Source organism: Hypanus sabinus, chromosome 2 (genome assembly GCF_030144855.1).
Source record: "Hypanus sabinus isolate sHypSab1 chromosome 2, sHypSab1.hap1, whole genome shotgun sequence".
NCBI lineage: Eukaryota > Metazoa > Chordata > Chondrichthyes > Myliobatiformes > Dasyatidae > Hypanus > Hypanus sabinus.
The window spans coordinates 54,061,307-54,083,435 of record NC_082707.1 but is presented as its reverse complement, the minus strand read 5'-3'; the positions used below and the strand labels follow the sequence as shown (position 1 = coordinate 54,083,435).

At 38.8% G+C, this 22,129-nt stretch overlaps 1 protein-coding gene across 9 annotated transcripts in view; it reads left to right on the top strand.

Moving 5' to 3' along the window:
• The window catches only part of LOC132378867 (inactive N-acetylated-alpha-linked acidic dipeptidase-like protein 2), a 937,774-nt gene that overhangs the window by 428,124 nt on the left and 487,521 nt on the right, over positions 1-22,129 (top strand). The gene's annotated exons all lie outside the window — the stretch shown is intronic.

The window sequence follows — 22,129 nt, the reverse complement described above, 5'->3', positions numbered from 1 at the left end:
TTCCACTCTTCATAATCTATTTTGGATTATCATCCTGCATCTATGAAGCACTTTGAAATTACAAAACAGTGGAATGGTTACATATATGTTACAAAGTGTATATAGTTTTATTGTCTTATGAACAAATTTAAGTTCAGTTGCCACATCCTATGTTCTAAAAAATCAAACACATTTTTGACAGTTTTATTTGGCATAATTGGACGTTTGTATAAAAACTGGGAAGTAGTGTTTAAGACTATTTTAAGCACTTTTGCGAGTTCAGTCAAAGCATAAAGCTACATCTGTCATTCCTGTGATTAACTATGCTTAAGGTACACAAGGTCCGTTGGCTAAAACATGGTTACCAAAATTATGCATAGGGATGAATAAAACCCCATGTGTAAAAGAAAATCAGTGTTATTCAAATTGTACATGTGTGTAACATTCACAACAAGTTTACGTTTCATTTTTAAGTCAGTTTGGAGTTTTAAGTCAGATGAGTGATGTGGTGAATATGCTGAGCCTCAATTGTAAAAGATGGGAAGGATAAAATCAGAATGCTGTTTACTCAGAATGTGCTCCAGAGGTGCTGCTAGGATGATTGGTGATGGCCTTCATCACATTGGCATACTGAAGCTTGTGAGCCTCACTCCAAGCATATTCACTTGAGTGTGCTGCTCGTGGCAATGGAATTATGCCCTTGCATAAAGCAGTACCTTCAGGAAAAGGAAGAAAAATTGGCGAATGGTGCAAAAGAGAGAAGATTATTAATCTCATACTAAGTTGTAATGCATGAACACATAAGGCATGTAGTCAGCATCTGTAGCAAAAAAAGTCATATGAAAAATAAGGAAGAAAGCCCACAAGCCATGAAATAATCAGTTAAGAGAAAATGATGTACCCGGAAGCAAGTAGATAAATCATCTCATAGAAAGTTTGAGGTGGCTGAAAAATTGAGTCAAACTAATGCAAGATATGTAAACAAATGCAGAACTAATCTGTTGTATCTTTTAATAATAATATGCTACACAGTTTATGAGCAGGTTCTCTTTGTTGTTAGTAACATCTCAAGCACTACAGAGCAATCTGGTTTCAAGATTTGAGAAATAGTGGAATGGATACATACACTATTAAAAAGCATTTATTCTCCTGAGATCTGGACTGCTGGGTAATCTTTACTGGTAAATTCAGTGTAATATTTGCATACTCTGGTGATTAACCCATCCTCATGTGTTTGTTACCAAACGCAAAACAAAAGAGATTGTGGGCCTAGATTTACGTCTTCTGCTTTAAGCTAAGCTTTGATGTGGCAGCAGTTTATCTTCTTCAGTGTTTGTGGTCATGGGTATAATGTGTCTTCATTGAAAGGAATAGTTATTGTAAAAAGTGATTGATCTAGCAAATGATTGAATATGATGCACGTGCATTAGAAGTCTGTGCCTTTGGCTCTAAACTGTGATTCTGACAGCAGAAGGTGCATCATGGAATTGGTAATGTCATCTGCAGCCTCTGCTAAAAACCTGAGTATGTAAGTCCAATTATGTGTAGCAAATTCGCATTAATGCTATGAACTGTTAACATTAGGTAAACTACGCAGACCATGTACTGAAAGTGCCGGCTGCACAGATATTTGCAATGTCACAGTGATTTTATTAATTTTAATATGTCATGAGGATGAATTTCCTGTCTATTTTACTGTAGAGAAGTAGCTGGGATATACTTTAATAGTGTATTTTCAGTGTAAGAATGCTCTTAAACTGCTTTCCCTAAGTTTACCCATGCTTGGAGTCTTTCATCATCTGCTCTCTGCTTCAACATTGTGATCAGTTTAAAATGGCCAAGTAAGCCAATGGCATGGCAACTTCAGCTTTCCTGGATCGCAATGCTCTTTCGCTTGCAATAAATTGCAGTGAATTAGATGAAGAACAGCAGAAGTTAATAGAATTTTTGACTTAGAATTGTTTGCGTTCCTTGAATATAAAGATCTGTTGGAATTCTATCCCTCTGTAGTTATACAATACTGAAACAGGTCCTTAAGTCCAACTCAGCCACGCTAACCAAGATGTCTATTCATGCTGGTCCCATTTGCCTGCATTTGGCGTGATTTACTCCATCTCTTCTATGTTCATATGCTTGTCCAAATGCCTTTTAAACATTGTTACTGGTTTTGCCACAGGGTCGGTGTATCCTGCAGGTGGACTACAGAACAAGTTTGGCAATCATGCTTGAGAGTATGCACGTTCCAGCCAATTAGTGTTCCACTGTGTTGCTGGCTCTCTTTCTAGTCTCCTCAAAGCTTGATCAAATGCAGAGCTGCATCTACACTCCCTACTTACTGTTGTCTTGGTTCCAAGAAAGTAGACTGTTGTTTAGGCCAGTGGTTCCCAACCTGGGGTCCTTGCTGGACCCCTTGGTTAATGGTTGGGGTCTATGGCATAAAAAAGTTGGGAACCCCTGGTTTAGTCTGATGCTGTTAAGGAGTGGAATTTATTTAGTATTAAGCTATTACTGCTAAGCCACTGTTTTGGTGTTAGCTTTAGTTTGAAAGTTCTAGTTAACGATCTGGTTGGGCTAGTGTTTATTGTTTTTTCTTTATTTTTGCCCAGTTCCTGCTAAAAGTCAGTGAACTGTTGATCAGTATCAGCAGGGCCATAAAATACATTCTTGTCAATTATACCTGCTTCCTCTGGCAACGTGTTCCATTTACCCACCACCCTGTGTATGGAAAAGGTTACCGCTCGACTCCCTTTTAAATCTTTCCCCTCTCGCCTTGAATTTATGTCCGCTTGTTTTAGACTCCCCTGCCCTGGAAAAATGCCTAGGTCATCCAGTCTCTCCATATAACTTGAGCTCGACAATCCTGATGCAGAAACATCATCATGAATCTTTTTTCACCTTTTCTAGCCTTATGCTGTTCTTCTTATAGCTGAGTGAGCAGAACTGCATACAAATCTTCAAGTTTCACCTGACCAAAGACTTGTACATTTGCAATATGATGTCCCACGTCCTGTACTCACTGCCTTGACCAATGAAAGTAAGGGTGTCGTATGTTATCTTTGCCATTCTTTCTACCCAGATGGCAATTTTCGGGGATATATGTCTCTGTACCCCTTGACCTTTCTGTTCTACACCATTCTCCAGGGCCCTACCATTTACTGTGCAAGTCCTGCCCTTTTTTAACTGACCAAAGTATGTCACCTCACACTTGCCCAAATTAAATTCCATCCATAATTCCTTGGTCCATTAGATAATTTTCTTTACTGTATGCTACATCACCAACTTTGGTGTGACTAACCATGTAAGCAATATTGTCATTCAAACCGTTAATATGGATGATGAATAACAGTGGCTTAATACTGGTCACAGGCCTTCAATCTGAATAACAACACTCCACCACTACGCTTTTTCTCCTACCACCAAGCCAATTTTGTATTCAGTTGGTTATTCAGATTCCCATGAAATCTAACCTTCAAAGCAGCTTACCAGGCAAACAAGATTGCCACCATGCCCTTGTCAATCTTCTTCATTACAACTTCAGAAAACTCAGTCAGGTTTATGAGGCACGATTTCCCATGCACAAAACCATAATGACTGTCAGTTGATGGTAGAGCCTGCCCCATCGCTGATGTTTGGGTCAACAGCCTGTTGTTCCTCAGCATGTCCTTGCAGACCTTCTTAAATAAAAGTACGTTAAGTCTTACAGCTAAGTCTTAAAAATCAACATTAGTGATAGTTGGCAATTATTTCAGTGCCATTAGAATTTCATTAGCTTATTGTCATATACACCAGAGTGCAATGAAATTGTTTGTTCACATGAAGTTCACAGAGCAAATACTAATCATGGTAATGTAGTGGAGCATCGTAATAATGTTTTACCAATAAAGACAGGAACCTTGGAGATGGTCTTCTTTAATGTGCTTTGATTAGTCTCATTGAGCTCCTGCCACCAACCATTTCCCTTCTACAGGTAGTTCTCCAACGTGCTTGTTCTTGTGATATATCACCTCCATGTGCCATCTGGGAGACAAATGAGTTTTTCTGTTGGCTTTTGAATGATACTTGAGTTCTGTCAGGGGGACGTCTTCCCCATCTTTAGTATATTCTATAGCTAGTAAGTAAATATGTTCAAAGGAAATAAATGAATAGAATTTCATGATTTTTTTTCCTCTTCTGTTGTTTGCAGCATTTTAGATTAATCTTCGTTGTATAGAGTCTTGTTCAATCCTAGAGACTTGGGGACTGTGCAGGGATTTCAGGGTGAATCAATTCACTATATCTAACCACAACATGGATGGAAGCTGGCAATAAGCGTCTTTTTAAGGGAAATTAAGGAGTATGTGTACCTTGTGTATTGATACAAAGATGAAAAAATGCAAGTCAAAACCTTAGCTTCAATGAAAGGAACCATGTATTAGAAGAAAAAAATGGAAATGAATGACGTGACCCTCTAAAAAAATTTTCAGAAATACCTTCAGTTTTGCATAAATGTAGAAGGTGTTCATTCTCAATACTTTTTATATTTGGTATCAGTTTTCACTCTTTCATTTCTCCTTCCTTTGATGATTGTATGTCTTGTTTATTTTCATTCTCATCATTGATTCTCTTAAAAATATAGAAACATAGAAAACCTACAGCACAATAGAGGCCCTTTGGCCCACAAAGTTGTGCCAAACATGTCCATACCTTAGAAATTACTAGGTTTACCCATAGTCCTCTATTTTTCTAAGCTCTGTGTAAAAAAACTCGCTGCATAAAAAAACTTACCCCTGACATCTCCTCTGTACCTACTCCCCAGCACCTTAAACCTGTGTCCTCTTGTGGCAATCATTTCAGCTCTAGGAAAAAGCCTCTGACTATCCACACGATTAATGCCTCTCATCATCTTATACACCTCTATCAGATCATCTCTCATCCTCCGTCGCACCAAGGAGAAAAGGCCGAGTTCACTCAACCTATTTTCATAAGGCATGCTCCCCAATCCAGGCAACATTTAGCGTCATTGTTTCTGTGTATTTTCCTTCTTTCCAAATAATGTGATTTTTCTGCTAGTTTGATAAATTTTAATTCTCAGGTTGTAGTCTGCTCACTGTTTGATAAGCTGGGGTCTGGACAACAGCGGAGCAAGTTGCAGTCAGGTAAGGAAAACTAGAAATGTGTTGCTGGAAGGAGATGTATTATAGCAGAGGAATGTGGACCAAAAAGGAGAATTAATTTTATATTTTCTCTGGTTTAATCAACAATAACTCATGTTTAATGCATAGTATGTGAGTAAAGGGATGACAGTTGGGCAAAACTTTTGAGGGGAAAAGAGGGCAGGACATATAACTTTAAGTCCTGACGAAGGGTCTCAGCCCGAAACTTCGACAGCACTTCTCCCTATAGATGCTGCCTAGCTTGCTGTGTTCTTCCAGCATTTTGTGTGTTGTTTGAATTTCCAGCATCTGCAGATTTCCAAGTGTTTTATTTTGCAGCTTTGAAGGTTAAATCTGTTGTATTAGGGTAGAAAAAGAATGAAAATGCAGATATCTGAAAGGAAAGTGCAATGTTAGCAGTAAGTATCAAGGAAATCATCTGTAAAGGGAACAAACCTAACTATTCAGATAAAGACTGGTGTGAAGTGTTTGCAAGCAATAAAAAATATAGGTATCATTGTGCTTGACTTTTTTTTTACATTTGGAGGCTTGTGTATTTTCAGCAATTCTCTTTTCATAATATTCTGTGTATTGTGATTTGTATTAAAAACAAATGGGGTTTTTGATACACCATTGAGGGACCAGTTTAAAATTCCTTACACTGTTTTAATGTTTTTGCATTTACTTTTCTCTATGGAGGGAATAGCACATCCTTAAGATTTCTATTACCCATCAGCATAGATTTTGATGCTTAATCTTGCATGGAGCATAACACTCATTTTCTGGGTTATTACAAGATGGAGATTGCCTCTGGTCATATAGATTATGCAGCGGTGCCATATGCCTGTGAATTTATATTCTGGGGTTTTGAGTTTAAAGCTCTTCTTGTCAGGAGAAAATGATAAGGGGTGGCATTACTTGTGGATGAAAATGATATGTTGTTATAATATTTTATAGTATATGGATTACTAAACTGAATGGAGTGTGTGAAATTAGAATATCATCCTGAACTGAGCCAGTTGATTTCTTCTCTAAATATCTGAATTATTTGAAGTTCAGGGAAATTAATGTTAGAGTGAATTTCTCTAAAGCAGGAGTGATTTATTGTGTTTGCAAGTGTAAGGGGCTTGAGTTGAAATACACTTGCATGCTTAGACTCAGGCGGTTTAAAATCTGGCCTTAATTACATGGTGCCCAATTGACTGCTTGCACAGAGTGTGGTGTAAATGGATGTTTGGGCAAATTATGTTTTCCAGACAATTACGTTTGCCAACTAGTTATGAACTTGGTGCTGATCAGTAATGGAAATGATTATTGTCATCTCACTACTGTGCTACTCCACTGCAAATTTAGGGTACGTTAGTGCTTCTGTTCATGTAGCTCTCATGAGTTGATTGAAATCATGAGTTGATTTCTTCTATAGTTGGATGAAATTGATTTTTTTTTTGCTGTCGAAATGTCCGAAGAAAAGAAAATAAGATTTGGGACAGAATAACTGAGCAGTCACAAAATGAATGTTGCAGAATCATTACGTGATGTTTGCTCAGTACAATCCTAACTAAAACTGAAGAAATATTGTCTGGTTAGGGAAGGAAATGTAGAGGTTTTCTACTGATCAAGAAGCAATCCTGTCCTTTTGGTATCACAGGTATGTGACATTGATCTACAGACAACTACATTATGGAGGAAAAAAGATGATGCAAGATGTCATGTCGATTCCATAACGATATTGAGTTGAATAGCTGAGACATTTGTGTTCAGAGAAAACTTTTGAAAGTTGCTCACCACAGCTTGATTGACACACTTTTTATAACTTTGACCTGATCTTTAGAGTGTAAACTCCAATGAGTTTGAGCCATGCTCACAAGTTGAGTGCATCATCTAGGGGAGATGCAGAGTCCCACTTGCAAACTCTGTTGGAAAACATTTTCTCTTTAATGTCCTGAGATCTAAAAACAGTAGAATTAGAGCACATATAATCAGAGATACTGGAAAATTAACTTACATTCATACATTGGGTTTCATTGTTTAAAGATATTAGATTTTACGTGTTGTCTGAGTTTTATGACATCTTTGTCTTGATCTATGCAAAGTAATATGAAGTTGAATGAAGTTAGCCCCACTTGTTCAAAAGCCTGATGATTGATGAGTAATGACTAGTCTTGAACCTGGAGGTGTGAGTCTTGAGGCTTCTGTATCTTCTTCCTGATGGCAGCAGTGAGAAGAGAACATGACCTCGATGGAGGGGTTCCCCGATGACCTATACTATACTGCTTTCCTGCAACAGTGCTGAGTGCAGATGTGTTCAATAGAGGGGAGGGCTGGGTGTTACCTATGATGGACTGAGTTGTCTTCACTACTTTCTACTCAAAGGTATTGGTGTTTCCATACTAGGCTGTTATGATAGTATAGATGAATGATTGGCTGAGGAAGTGGTGCAAGAGGCAGGGTTTCAGATTTCTGAATGCATGGTATCTTTTCTGGGAAAGTATGACCTGTACAAAAAGGACAAGTGACACTTGAACCCAGTGAGAACAGTACCCTTATGGGCAGGTTTGCTAGAGCTGTTGGGGGAAGGTTTAAAATAAGTTGGCAGTGAGATGAGAACCAGAGAGATGGGTCTGAGGATGGGCAGTTGGTATACAGTGTGATGAGACTGTGAGGAATAATAAGTAGATAATAGTGCAAAACAATGGGATGAGGTGAAGTGTAACACGGGGACAAAATCGAAACGGGTGATGAATACAGGATTGAAGGCGTTAAATTTGAACGTAGGCAGTATACAGAATAGATGGGCTTGTAGCACTGTTAGAGACTGGCAGGTATGATGCTGTGAGGCTGTGAGTCGTGGCTAGAAGAAGATTATATCTCGGAGCTTAACATCGAATAATACTCCTTGTATCGAAAGGCCAGGCAGGTAGGCAAAGAGGATGGGTTGGTATAGTTTGTTAAAAAAAAGAAATCAAAATCCTTGCTAAGAGGTGATATGAAGATGTAGAATCCTTGCGGGTCAAGTTAAGAAACTGCAAGGGTAAAAAGACCCTGATGGGAGTTATATACAGGCCCCCAAACAATAGCCAGGGTGAGGGCTATAAATTTCAATGGGAAATAGAAAAGGCATGTGAAAAGGGCAATATTACAACAGTCCTGGGGGTTTCCATATGCAGGTAGATTGGAAAAATCAGGTAGGTGCTGGATCCCAAGAAAGGGAATTTATAGCACACCCATGAGATTGCTTTATAGAGCTGCATGTGGCTGAGCCCACCAGGGAAAAGTCTGTTCTGGTCTGGGTGTTGTGTAGTGAACCAGATGTGATTCAGGAGCTTAAGGTAAAGAAACTCTTGGGAGACAGTGATCATAATATGATAGAATTCACACTGCAGTTTGAGAGGGAGAAGATAAAGTCAGATGTATCAGTATTACAGTGGAGTAAAGGGAATTACAGAGGCATGAGGGAGGAGCTGGCTAAAGTTGCTTAAAGGGGATACTAGCAAGGATGACAGCAGAACAGCAATAACTGGAGTTTCTGGGGTCAACTTGGAAGGTACAAGATAGATACGTCCCAAAGGTGAAAAATATTCTAAAGGGAAGATGAGGCAATCGTGTCTGACAAGTGAAGTCAAAGGTAGCATAAAAGCAGATGAGAGGGCACATAATATCAAAAAAAATCATTGGCAGTTACAGGATTGGGAAGCTTTTAAAAGCCAGCATAAGGCAAATAAAATTAACCATAAGGAAAGAAAAGGTGAGATATAAAGGTAAGCTAGGCAATAATATCAATGAAGATACTAAAAGTATTTTCAGATATACAAAGAGTAAAGGAGAGTGGATATTGGACCTCGGGAGAAGGAATTGAATTGAATTGACTATTATTTATATCCTTCATATACATGAGGAGGAAAAATCTTTACGTTACCACTCTGTCTAAATGTGCAATGTACAATTTATAGTAATTTATAATAAATATTATGTACAACAGGATAGTCAATATAACATAGAAAAACAATTGTATCAGCATGAATTAATCAGTCTGATAGCATGGCACTAGTAATGATCTTTCAAGAAACACTGGATTCTGGAGTGGTTCTGGAGGACTGGAAAATTGCAAATATCACTCTCTCTTCAAGAAGGAAGAGAAGTAGAAGAAAAGAAATTATAGACCAGTTAGCCTGACTTCGGTGGTTGGGTAGATGTTGGGAGTCCATTATTAAGGATGAGGCTTTAGAGTACTTGGAAGTAGGCCAAAGTCAGCATGGGAAAATCTTTAAGGGAAAATCTTGCCTGACAAATCTGTTGGAATTCTTTGACGAAATACCAGCAGGATAGACAAAGGTGAGTCAGTGGTTGTTGTTTACTTGCATTTTCAGAATACCCTCGTCAAAGTGCTGCACGTGAGCTGCTTAACAAGATAGGCGCCCATGGCATTACAAGAAGGACACTAGCATGGATAGAAGATTGGTAGCTGTCAGGAGGCTAAGAACAAAGGAGGACCTATTCTGGTAGGCTGCCGGTGACAAATGGTGTTCCACAGGGGTTGCTATTGGGACCACTTATTTTCATGTTATAGGTCAACAATTTAGATCATCAAATTGTGGCTTTGTGGCCTAGTTTTCAGACAATACAAAGGTAGTGGGCAGGTAGTGTTGAGGAAGCAAGGAGTTTGCAAAGGGCTTAGATAGATTGGGAGAATGGGGAAAGAAGTGGCAGTGTAGGGAACATGCACTTTGATAGAAGAAATAAAGGCACAGACTTTTTTCTAAGTGGGGAGAAAATTCACAAAAATTAGAGGTGAAAACCGTATTAGGAATGCTCTTACAGGATTTCCTAAAGTTTAACTTGCAGTCTGAGTCACTGATAAGGAAGGGAAATGCAATGTTAGCATGGCTTTCAAGAGGACTACAATGTAAGAGCAAGGATGTAATGTTGAGGTTTATAAGGTATTGGTCAGGCTACACATGGAGCAATTTTGGGCCTCTTATCTAAGAAAAGATGTACCGTCATTAGAGAGGGGTGCAAAAGAGGTTCACAAGAGTGATTCTGGGAGTGAAAGGATTAACGTATGAGGAATGTGTGATGGCTCTGGGCCCGTAGTTACTAGAATTTAGGAGAATGAGGTGGGGGGGGGGGTGGAATCTCTTTGAAGCCTATGGAAAATTGTAAGGCCTAGACTGAATAGATGTGGAGACGATATTTCTTGTAATAGCGGTTGAGTCTAGGAGCAGAGGGTGCAGCCTCAGAGTAGAGGGATTTAGAGCAGAGATGAGAAATAATTTTTTTTCAGAGTGATGATCCTGTGGAATTCATTGCCATGAACGGCTTTGGAGGTCCAGATATTGAATATACTTAACACAAAGGTTGATCATTTCTTTGTTAATCAGGCATCAAAGCTTACTGTGAGAAATCAGGAGAATGTATTTGAGAGGGGTAATAAATCAATCATGATGGAATGGCAGAGTAGAGTTGATGGGCTGAATGGCCTAATTCTACTCCTATTTCCTATGGTCTTATGAAATAGCTAAGGGAACACCATTACTGTTTGGGGTATCAGAGTTTCGGACTTCAATACCAACAGCAACTGCAAGAAATATGTACGTCTTTCCTGGGAGTGTGTGTGTGTTTCTTCTCCATGCTCTGGTTTCTTCCCACATTCCAAAGAGTCTACGGTTAATAGGTCATTGTAAATTGTCCTGTGATTAAGCTAGAGTTATGTAGGTAGGTTGCTGGGCGATACAACTCATTGGGCCAGAAGGTCCTTTTCTATGTTGGATCTCTAAATGAACAAATAATTCATAACTCCAAAATTTGAGGCAGAAGAACCACAATTATAAATGCTACAATGAGTGGAAATGCCATTCCATATCAACTCCCTTAAGTCTCAAAAGAATTTTGTACAGTTGATGAGATCATCTCCAAGTTCCAGAGAGTCTTAGTCTACCCTTACAAGACATTCCCTCCTCACTCAACAGTATTCCAAGATCCAATCTAGTGAAATTAAACAAGTTTAACTTGACATTACTACAGAATATAATTGTATCAGAAACATACTTAAACAATTACTATTTGATTATTTAAATATTGGTAACTTAGGACAGTTTGCATGAAACAGCCAAGAGACATGAGCTAATTTCAAAGAGCATTGTGATCTGAATAATTTGCCACCTGCAAGAAACCTAATTTTAAACAACTCGGCCTTCAAAAATAACTGTGAGGAATTATTTGCAAATTATATTACTCTATGGTAATAATTTTCTTAGTAAAATGAAAAGATCAAAATGCATTTAAAATCTTTTCATTATTGCCATTATACCAAAAGTAGCTTAATTTTTAGAGTTTCCTCAAAAGCCTGCAAATAATTCAATTAGTTGACATGTAATGGTAATGGAATTGATTTGTGGTGGTACCAACTTCCAACATAAGACTGATTAAATTATTACAAGACTGGGAAATTGAAGCTATTCAGAATATGATTTACATTTTAAATTCAACAACCTTTTGTGGTGAACTTGACAATTTTGTCAAATTGCATAAAGAATATATGCATTAATAGTAAAAAAAAATCAGTCCATCATTTATAATCTAACACTTTTTTAGGTCTTGAGAATATTAGACAACTGAAGTGAGGAGATGTAATTTATTCATGTCCATGATTTAGTTGAGACCTGCTGTTGATACAAAATACTGTACCTACATCAATTGAACGCTAAGATATCATCACACCATATTATGATAAGCATTGTCATTTTTATCCATATCCATTCTTGTGACTTACATAAAGGAATATTCAAAAACAGGCTAATCAGAGAATAAATTTTCTCCTATTTAAATAATTCTTAAAAAAAAACTTCAGATTAAGCTATTTTTACTTTACTTGAAAGGTACTGGTGAATTTATGATATAATAGAGGATCACAGAATAGTTATTGGCATGGACAGATGTCTTTGGCATTTTCGGTATTTACCAGTTCAAACAATCCAACTAGTTGTACTCTGCTTGGTCTTTCCCTATACTCCTGCAAATTATTTTAGTTTAGACACTTATTTATCTCCTTTTGAATCTGCCTCCATTTTGTTCTTGGCCTTACACTCCAGACCGCAGCGTGTGCTGTAAAATGTATTTCATCTTGTCATTTTTGGTTCTTTTCATTTAACCTTTTTCCTCTAGTTTTGGACCCCTATTTAATTGAACCAGTCTGAATCTGAATCTTTTGTGAATTCAAATCTCCTATGTTCCATGGAGATCAATTACAACTTACTCAGTTTATCTGCAAAACAAAAATCTTATATTCATGCAGCAATTTTGGTAAATTTCTTCTGCACCACTCTCCAATTCTTATCTTCCCTAAAATATGGGACTTAGTACTGAATGCGGTATTCTATTTGTGGCCTAATCTGCATGTTTAATTGTTCATTATGATTTCCTTGTTTTTATTTTTTTATATATTTGGAGGGTTGGATTTTTTTTGCCATTTTCTCAGCTTATCCTGGTACTTTCATCTTGCATTCACTGCGAGATTTGTTTGTCTTTAGAATTTGCTGTCCTGTTTATTTGGCTCCTAATCATTCTTCCTTCCAAAATGTAATACTTCGCTTTTCAGAACTAAGTTTCACTTTGACTGCATTTCCTCTCATTGACCCTCTACATTCCATCAAAACAGCTCTTATCACATTAGTTGGACAGTTTACCTTCAGCAAATCTATTTTTCCTTTTAACTATTCTTGTCCAGGTGATTGCTAATTCAGTTTTTTTGTGTGTTCATCTTAAAATTTAACCCACCACTGATGGGAACATACATTTTACATAGCATATCCAAGAGTGAGAAGGATCTATGAACCTCGTAATTTTCCCCCATAATTTAATTCATAACAATCATAAAATGTATTTCTGATTGATGCATTTCACATGAGATAGTTTCAGTTACTTTCCAGTGGTTGTCTTTTGTGTGCAACCTCAGGTTTCTTCATACTGCAGTCTTTTTTGAATTCTGTGCACTAAAGCATTGTGTTATTGATATTGACATTGCAGTGGCGCCTTGTGGCCATCTTTATTCATAGGCACCTAATGAACAACTCTGAATACAAATTTTACTGAGCTAACTCTTTTCATGGTCTTAGGAACTTATTAGTGTAGGTATCCTGGAGCAATCTATGACCACAATTAGGTGAAAAAATAAGCCCGTTTTTATTCTTCCCTCAGTCTCATCAACTTTCCCCCAATTCTACCAGTCACTTATAAACTAGAGGCAATTTACAGTAGCCAGTTAACAGATCTTTGGGAGCACTTGGAAGAAACCTAATTGGTCACAAGGAGAAAGTGCCATCTCCATTAGCTTGTTTTAGATAGGATGTGATAACAATAAGTAAGTGTTTTGCTATATGTAGAGGATCATCAGGCATTGTACTCTGAGGAAACTGATGCATTCTGAAGGTCAAAGTAAATAAGTATCTTTGTTTGGCAGCCAAAGATACATGGAATTAAATAACTAAGCTTATTCATCCATAAGAAATGTTATTTTTTGAATGACCAAAGCAGTGTCAATTAAGCTGTTGCATGCAAAAAGTAATTTTATTAAAACAGACTTTTCTGAGGGTAACTCAAGAAGTCCTATGAGACAGTGGAAATGTTGCATGGTCAAGGGAAGATCCAGTGTCAGTACAATAAGAAAGAAAGGTAGTGGACTGAACTGTGAGACCAACTCACTCTCTTATGTTTATGTGTGTATTTTGAGTCTCATGTTCCTATGTTTATATCTAGCTCAAAACAAAAACAAAATATTCTGGTTTTAGAAGCTATATTAACATGTAAAAGAATGCACTTTCTTTTGGCTGGGATGCCTGGAAATAGTATACAGCAGCTATTAAGAACAGGTGCATGGTGCCAGTGGTGGAAGTTGCTACAAGGTGTGCTTTGCAGTTTCCAAAGTTTATCTGATTTATTCTTTCTACTTGAGGCATAAAATATTTTGTAATATGGTAGGAAGGTAATTGATGGAATGAATATATGGATTTTTTCTTCATAATATTTAGCATGCAAAGTTTTGAGAAAAAGGCAAGAGAAAAATAAATTTCATTTATACAGTATATCTGCATTGTTTTCATATTTGCATCGTTGTAGGCTGCTGAAAATAGGTTACAAAATTTATTGCATCTATCAATGATGTCATGACTATGTTCCATTAGTGTATATACCTTTCAGTGGTATTTTCATGATCATGGATTACTTTTTTTGTTATTAGCATATTTACATAAATTTTTGAAATAAAAAAAATATTAATGTGGCTCTGTAAGCTTTGTTGCCCATTGATGACACTAATTTATCCAGGGACACAGAAGGTGAACTTGCCTTTTAGCTTACTGCAGTATTAAAGCATTTCTTAAGGAGCATGTAATTTTATGCAACACAACAATGACATTTGAGCTTATTGTTAAAGTAGTAAATATTCAATTTATTCATTTTTTGAATCTAGCCTTTATTGTTCTTGAGAAGGTGAAAGTGAGTCACCTTCTTTCTTGGCTCAAAGTGTTGACTGTACTCCTTTCCATAGATGCTGCCTGGCCTGCAGGGTTCCTCCAGCATATTGTGTGTCTTGCTTGGATTTTCTCTTGTTTGTGCTTCCTGAAGTTATGTAGTCTTTCTGGTGAAGTTTTTTCAGTGTATTTGGGTAGGGAATCCAATATTTAGTCCAGACTTTCAGTACTAATCTCAGTCTCGTCACTTGCAGAAGCTCTCTGATGGCTCTGCCGTGGCTGGGTGTATCAGAGCTGGGCAGGAGTTGGAGTACAGAGGACTGGTGGACAAGTTTGCGGAGAGGTGCCGGAGAAATCAACTGTTCCTGAACGTGGCCAAACCAGGGAGATAGTGATTGATTTTAGGAGGAAATGGACTGTGACAAGTCCTGTATACATTCTGGGAGAGAAAGTTGCGATGGTGGGGGAGTAGAAATACTTGGGTGTTCACCTTGATGACAGACTTGACTGGAAGACCAACAGCAAAGCTGTTTACAAGAAGGGATGAGCAGACCTTATTTTCTAAGTAAGTTGAGATCCTTCAAGATGTGCAGCAGTATGTTGGAGATCTTTTACCAGTCTGTTGGAGTGAGTGCAGTTTTCTTTGTGGCTTTATGTTGAGGGAGCAGCATTGTTGCTGGTGATAGAAAAAGACTAAATAAACTCGTTAAAAAGGCTGAATCTGTCCTTGGCTACAACCCGGCCACTTTTGAGCTAGGGGTGGAGAGGAGGTCGCTAAACAAACTTATCCATTATGGACAGTGAGACACAATGGAGACATCCTCTCCGTGACCTACTGAATAAGCAGCAGAGCACCTTTTCTAGCTCCTTTGCCCTAATAATACCAGTTGCACTCACTTTTTTCCCTTACACTCTTGAGCTTCCAGTGTTTTCCACAGTACAGGTGAATGCAAAATACTCATTTAGTTCATCCACCATTTCCTTGACACCCCTCATTACTATCTCTCCAGCGTCATTTTTCAACAATCTATTCTCACCTCTCTTTTACTCTTTCTATATCTGAAAAAGCTTTTGGTATTCTCTTTGATATTATTGGTAAGCTTTCTATCATAATTCATCTTTTCCCTCCTTACAGCTTTTTTAGTTGCCTTCTGTTGATTTTCAAAAGCTTTCCAATTCCCAAACATCCCATGAATTTTTGCTCTATTGTATGCCCCGTCTTTTGCTTTTATGTTGTGTTTGACTTCGCTTGTCAGCCACGGTTGAATCATCCTGTCTTTAGAATACTTCATCTTCTTTAGGATGCATCTGTCCTGTGCCTTCTACATTTCTCCATGAGACTCCAAGCATTGTTGTTCTGCTGTCATTACTGCTAATGTCCCCTTCCAATCAACTTTGGTCAGCTCCTCTCTCATACCTCTATATTTTTTTCTTTACTCCACTGTAATACTGATACATCTGACTTTATCTTCTTCCTCTCAAATTGCAGGATGAATTCCATTATATTATGATCACCACCTCCTTAATTCCCCCTAATCAAATCCAGTTTATTACACAGCACCCAATCCAGAATAGCCTTTCCCCTTAGTGGGTTCAAGCATAAGCTACTCTTAAAAGCCATCACTTAGGGTGGTTCTACAAATTCTCTCTCTTGGGATCCAGCACCAACCTGATTTTCCCAATTTATCTGCATATTGAAACCCTCCATGACTATCGTAACATTGCCCTTTTGACATATGTCTTCTATCTCCCATTGTAATTTGTAGCCCTCACACTGGCTATTCAGAGACCTATATGTAACTTCCATCAGGGTTTTTTTTACCCTTGCAGTTTGTTAAATCTACCTGCAAGGATTCTACATCTTCAGATTCTATGCTACCTCTTTCTAAGGATTTGATTTCACTTTTTACCAACAGAGGTTCCCCACGTCCTCTGCCTATCAGCCTGTCCATTTGATTCAATGTATATCCTTGGATGTTAAGCTCCCAACCATGATTTTTTTTAATCACGACTCAGTGATGCCTGCACCTTCATACCTTCCAATCTCTGCCTTGTCCTGTGTATTACGTGCATTCAAATATAACACCTTCAGTCCATTATTCATCACCCTTTTAGATTTTCTCCCCATGTTACACTAACTTATCTGGTTGACTGCAATTTTGCCCTATCATCTACTTGTCCTTCCTCATAGTTTCATTGCACACTGCATCTAATTGTATACGAACTACTCCATCCTCAGTCCTATCACTTTGGTCACCTGGTCAAGGTGGAGAAGCTTGTGTGATCCTGAGATCCCGAGAGCGATGCCGTCTGGAGCTATGCTCCTGGTAGGGTCACCCATGGTGGTAAGGTCGAGGGTGAGGTCCCTGACAAAGAACAATCCAACCAAGACCTCAATGGTGGAACAGGTGGTCGAAGTTACTTCGAACTCAACGGCTGTGAAGGCGGATGAAGGCTGCAACAAATCCATCAGCTCCAATCATTGTGGTTTCCATGCCACTGGAATCAGTTGGTTGATTTGTGAAGTATCGTGCGCTTCTTGGAATGCAACGTCAAGTACACTTTAAACAAATACACGCACAGGCGTCTTCGTTCTGTGGAAACGGAATGAAGACCATCATCCTCGACCTCGAAAGATAGCCACGACAATGACTCTGGTCCCTATCCCTCTGCTAATTTAGTTTAACCCATCCCGAACAGCTCTAGCAAACCTGCCTGCAAGGATATTGGTCCACCTTGAGTTCAGGTGCAACCTGGCCCTTTTGTACAGGTCATACCATCTCCAGAAGAGATCCCAATGATACAAGTGCCTGAAGCCCTGCACCAGTTCCTCAGCCATGCATTCATCTGCCTAATCATCCTATTCATACCCTCACTGGTGCGTGGCACAGGCAGCATTCCATAGATTACTACCCGAGACGTCCTGCTTTTCAGCATTCTTTATGACTCAGCATTCTCTCATCAGGACCTCTTCCCTATTCCTGCCTATGACATGGGTGCTAATATTTACTCAGACATCAAGCTGCTCACCCTTTCCCTTTAGAATGCTATGGACCCGATCTGAGATGTCCCTGACCCTGGCACCTCGGAGACAACACACCATTCGGGTATCTCTTTCACCTCCAAAAAATCTCGTGTCTACTCTGTTAAGTTTGGAATGCCCTATCGCTACTGCAGTGCTCTTCTCCTTTCCCTTCTGAGCTGTACTGTGTGCCAGAGGCCCAGATGCTGTGTTCTCCCCTTGGTAAGTCATCCCCCTCAACAGTATCCAAAGCAGTATACTTTTAATTATGCGTTTCAATAAGTAGGGCTATTTCATTCTGCTGCTCACTAAATTACAACCAGACTGAAAATGAAATTTACAGCAAATGAAAGTAAAATGAATAATATCTGGTAGCTATTTGATGGGCACTGCATACTCTGGTGACCTTGTATAATAATAGGAAGTTTTTCATAAATGTTTGAAGCATAGTCCTTGATTAGCTGAGCACCATGAGGTCATACAGTATCAGCAGATGTTATAATAAAAATACAGATCATCCTGAAAGCAGTTTCTTACAAAGGATTATGGTGCCACTGGTTTTGTTGGCAATGGAAGAAATACTGCTGTTCTGAGTGTGGAGGTCTTGTAGAGAATGCTGGATCATTTTGAAATGAGGCAAGACTGTAATGAAAATCTGCACTTGGGAAAAATGGATGCTGGTGAAGGAGCTTATAAATCCTGTTTTCATTCTTCCCTCAGCCCCAAAGTAGGTGATGTAATGGTTAACACAAAGATTGTTAAGTAACTGCCCCAATTTATAGCTTCATGTTGGAATAATTTCAGCAATCTGCATACAAGTGTAAAAACTTTGTGCTCCATGTATCATCTTAGCAATTTAATCCTGTGCCTAGTGACTTCTAGCTACTGAAAGCTAATATATCCTCTATGTCCTTGAGGTTGCAGCAGTACACAGAGGCTATAGTGCCTCGAAAAAGTATTGAGCAAAATTTTGCTCCTCCGAGGGCAGCGACTCGAACCAGTGGCCTCTCAACCCTCTTCTGTCTTCTCCCCATAATCTTTGATGCCCTGACTAATCAAGAACCTGTCACCCTCCACTTTACATATACTGTATGACTTAGCCTTCACAGTCGTCCATGACAATGAAATTCCACAGAGGCACTACCATCTGGCTAAAGACGTTCCTCCTCACCTCTGTTCTAAATGGAGGTCTGTCTCTCCTGAGGCTGTGCCCTCTGATCCTAGACTCACCCGCTATAGGAAAAGTCCTCTCCACACCCGCTCTATCTAGGCATTTCAATATTCGATAAACTGGGAGAACTTTCTCGCCATTTATAAAATAGTCTACAACTTAATTCCTCCAAAGATATCAGAATTTCCTTGGAATAAAGAGTAGTCAACACTTGCCTGAGTACAAGATCAAGTTTGTTGTCATCTGACTGTACAATATACAACCAAATGAAACAACATTCCTCCAACAACAGTGCACCCAGAAAACCTATATCATACACAACACATTAAACAAAATATTACCACAAATAAGTCAATAAGATGTAATTAAAAGTGCATGTAGTGCACAGCACAGGTAAACATTAAACAGTAAACAATTTGCTGTCCTAGTGACGAGACTTTGGTGGTAGCAGGATATTCATTAGTCTCACAGCGTGAGGGAAGAAGCTGTTACCCCAACTCTGGCAGTCCTAGTCCTGATGCTCCTGTACCTCCTTCCTGACAGTTATGGGTCAAAAAGATTGTGGGATAGGTGATAAGGATCTTCAGCAATGCTTTGGGCCCTTCTTATACAATGCTCTTGGTAAATGACATAAATAGAGCGGATCATCTTGGTGGTTATCACTATTCTCTGTAGGGTCTTGCGGTTTGATCCCTAGTGGTTTCCTTACCACATGATGATCAGCCAGACAGGACACTCAATCGTGCTGCTGTAGAAAATTGTTAGAATAGGGGTGGGAACCCTTACACATCTAAATCACCTCAGGAAAGTGTAGGTGATGCTGTACCTTTTTGACTAATGAGGAAGAGTTGTGGGTCCAGTTCAGATAGTCCATCATGTGTACACCAGGGAAATTTGTGCTCTTCACTCTCTCCGCAGCGCTCTGATGTACAATGGAGTGTGATCGACCTGCGCCTTCCTGGTCCACAATCATCACTTTTGTTCACAATGAGAGTAAGCTTGTTGTTCTCACACCATCTGGCAAACCTCTCTGTCTTCCCTCTTATATACTGACAAGCCCCAACCACTGTTGTATTATCAGCAAACTTGATGATGCCATTTGAGCTGAATCTGGCAATGCAATTGTGAGTCTGCAGCGTGACCAACAGTGAGCTGTACGCACAGCCGTGGGGAGCACCAGTGCTCAGCAGGATGGAGCTTGAGATGGTGCTGCCGATTCGGACTGTCTGGAGTTTTTCCATCAGAACGCTAAAGTTCAGTTGCAGAGAGTCCCAATGAGGATAGTTTACCCACCAGCCTCTGAGGGAGGATTGTGTTAAAATGGTGAGCTGAAGTTAATGAACAACAACCTGCTGTATGAGGTAGTGTTATCTAGGTGGGACAGGGTAGAGTGGATGGTCGAGCCTACAGCAACACCAGTGTACCGGTTTGAGTGAGAGGTGAACTGGAGGTGATCTGGAAAGGGTCCACAGTAGCTAGAACATGGGATTTTATATGATCCATTATCAGCCACTTAAAATATTTATGTTTGTTGAGGTAAGTACCACTTGGTGGGAATCATTCAGGCCATTTACCATCACTCCCTTCGGCATCAGAATGGTGGTGGTTGCTTCGAAGCCTGTAGGGTCAGTAGACTGTTGCAAAGAGATATTAAAGGTGTCCTTTGAGACATCTGTTGGGGCTTTCCTCAAGGTCACCTGTTTCAGAGCCATCCCCTCCCCCTTTAGGTTTCACCTCTCACCTTGTGTTTTACTCTCCCCTCCCCTATCTTTTAAATCTACTCCTCAGCTTTTTTTCTCTCATCTGTACTCTTTTCCTAGAGTTACCTGGCCTGCAGAGTTCCTCCAGCATTTTGCGCGTGTTGTTCTGAAAATAGTATTTTAAGGCCAGCTTCGAATGCATCTCAGTTTGTTGACACCACAACTGAAAATCAGCCAGTGATTGGCTGCCAATTTCTACACTATCCAGGAAAGAAGCTACAGTTTCGTCAAGATTATTTTCCATCAGTTTGTATATACCATAGCTGTGGATGATGAGCTTCAGCATTAAAATTTGTCCTCATTAAAAAGTATGTTCTTGAAACATTATTAGGAAAGAAGCCAATCACAACTTACAGTATAAGATACAAGTAGAAATTTGAGGAAAAGATGTGATAGCAGCAGCTGAACTGATTATTTTGTACTGACCGTGATATTTTTGACAGGCATATCATGCATAATTACCCCGGACTTTACTGGGAGTACCTTTGCAGTCGCACCACTGGGGATTTATGCTTCGCATAACAGGTGACAAATTGAACCATAGTGAATGCTGTGAAGTGAAGAGGTTGCCAATGTTTTGAGATATGTTTCACAGTAATGTAACACAGTTGAGCTTTCAAAATCATCTTGTATTCCAGCAGATTTGGTAATAAAATGTGTTGAGTCATTGCTTCTGATATGAAAATGACAAAGAAGTCACATTTGCTGTTACCTTTGCTGCCTTTTGCATAACTGTTCTGGAAGAAAGCAATGCTTAAAATGTTATTCACTTTTAATATTAATGACTGTTTTATATTCCCAGTTCCTTTTTATTGGCTATCTCTTGAAAAATCTCATTCGCATGGTGTACATTCCTCATATTTGGTGTTGTTTGAAGTTGAAGTTTCAATCGTTGACTCCCTTCATGGTTTGCACATACCTGGATGTGTTCCAGTCAGTACAATGGTCTGTTCTGCTGGACAAAGGTTACTTTGTGTTTGCCTGAATTATTTTCAAATTTGTTCTCTTATAAAATAAATAATGAGTTTGAATAAAAAGTCAATGACATTGTCATTTTTGATCCTCGTTCTTAAATCATTCATAAAGAAATCACCGGCACACTGGATGTCCAATTAACAAAATTCTGGGGGTAGTAAAAGAAGGAGAAAATATTCCGGAAGTCTAATTGCAGGCCAGTATTTAATTTGCAAGGAATCCATGCCCAGACTTAGGACTACTGTGGGTAAGTAAATTTACGTTTGCAAAGTAATTTTAACCTGGTAGAAGTCAGTGGACTAAGGACTGCACCTTAGCTCATCAGATTGAATGTTGTGAATCCAATTAATTACAGGGTTGCTATGAAAAATGCTAGTTGTATTGTCCATTATTCATAGCAAGAAAAAATAATACAAAACACTTTGTAATTTGGATTGGTTCTGAGCCACAAAGTATATATGGTCCCCAGTATGATATAGTTAAAACACAGTATTAATAAATTAAGTAGTAAGTGAAGCAAAATAAATCACAGTTTTATCTTGTCGGAATGCATGAATACTTGATGTCAACAATTTAAGTGCATTGATTTTAAAGGAAAAGTTAACTGAAAGGTCTTGGCCTGAAAT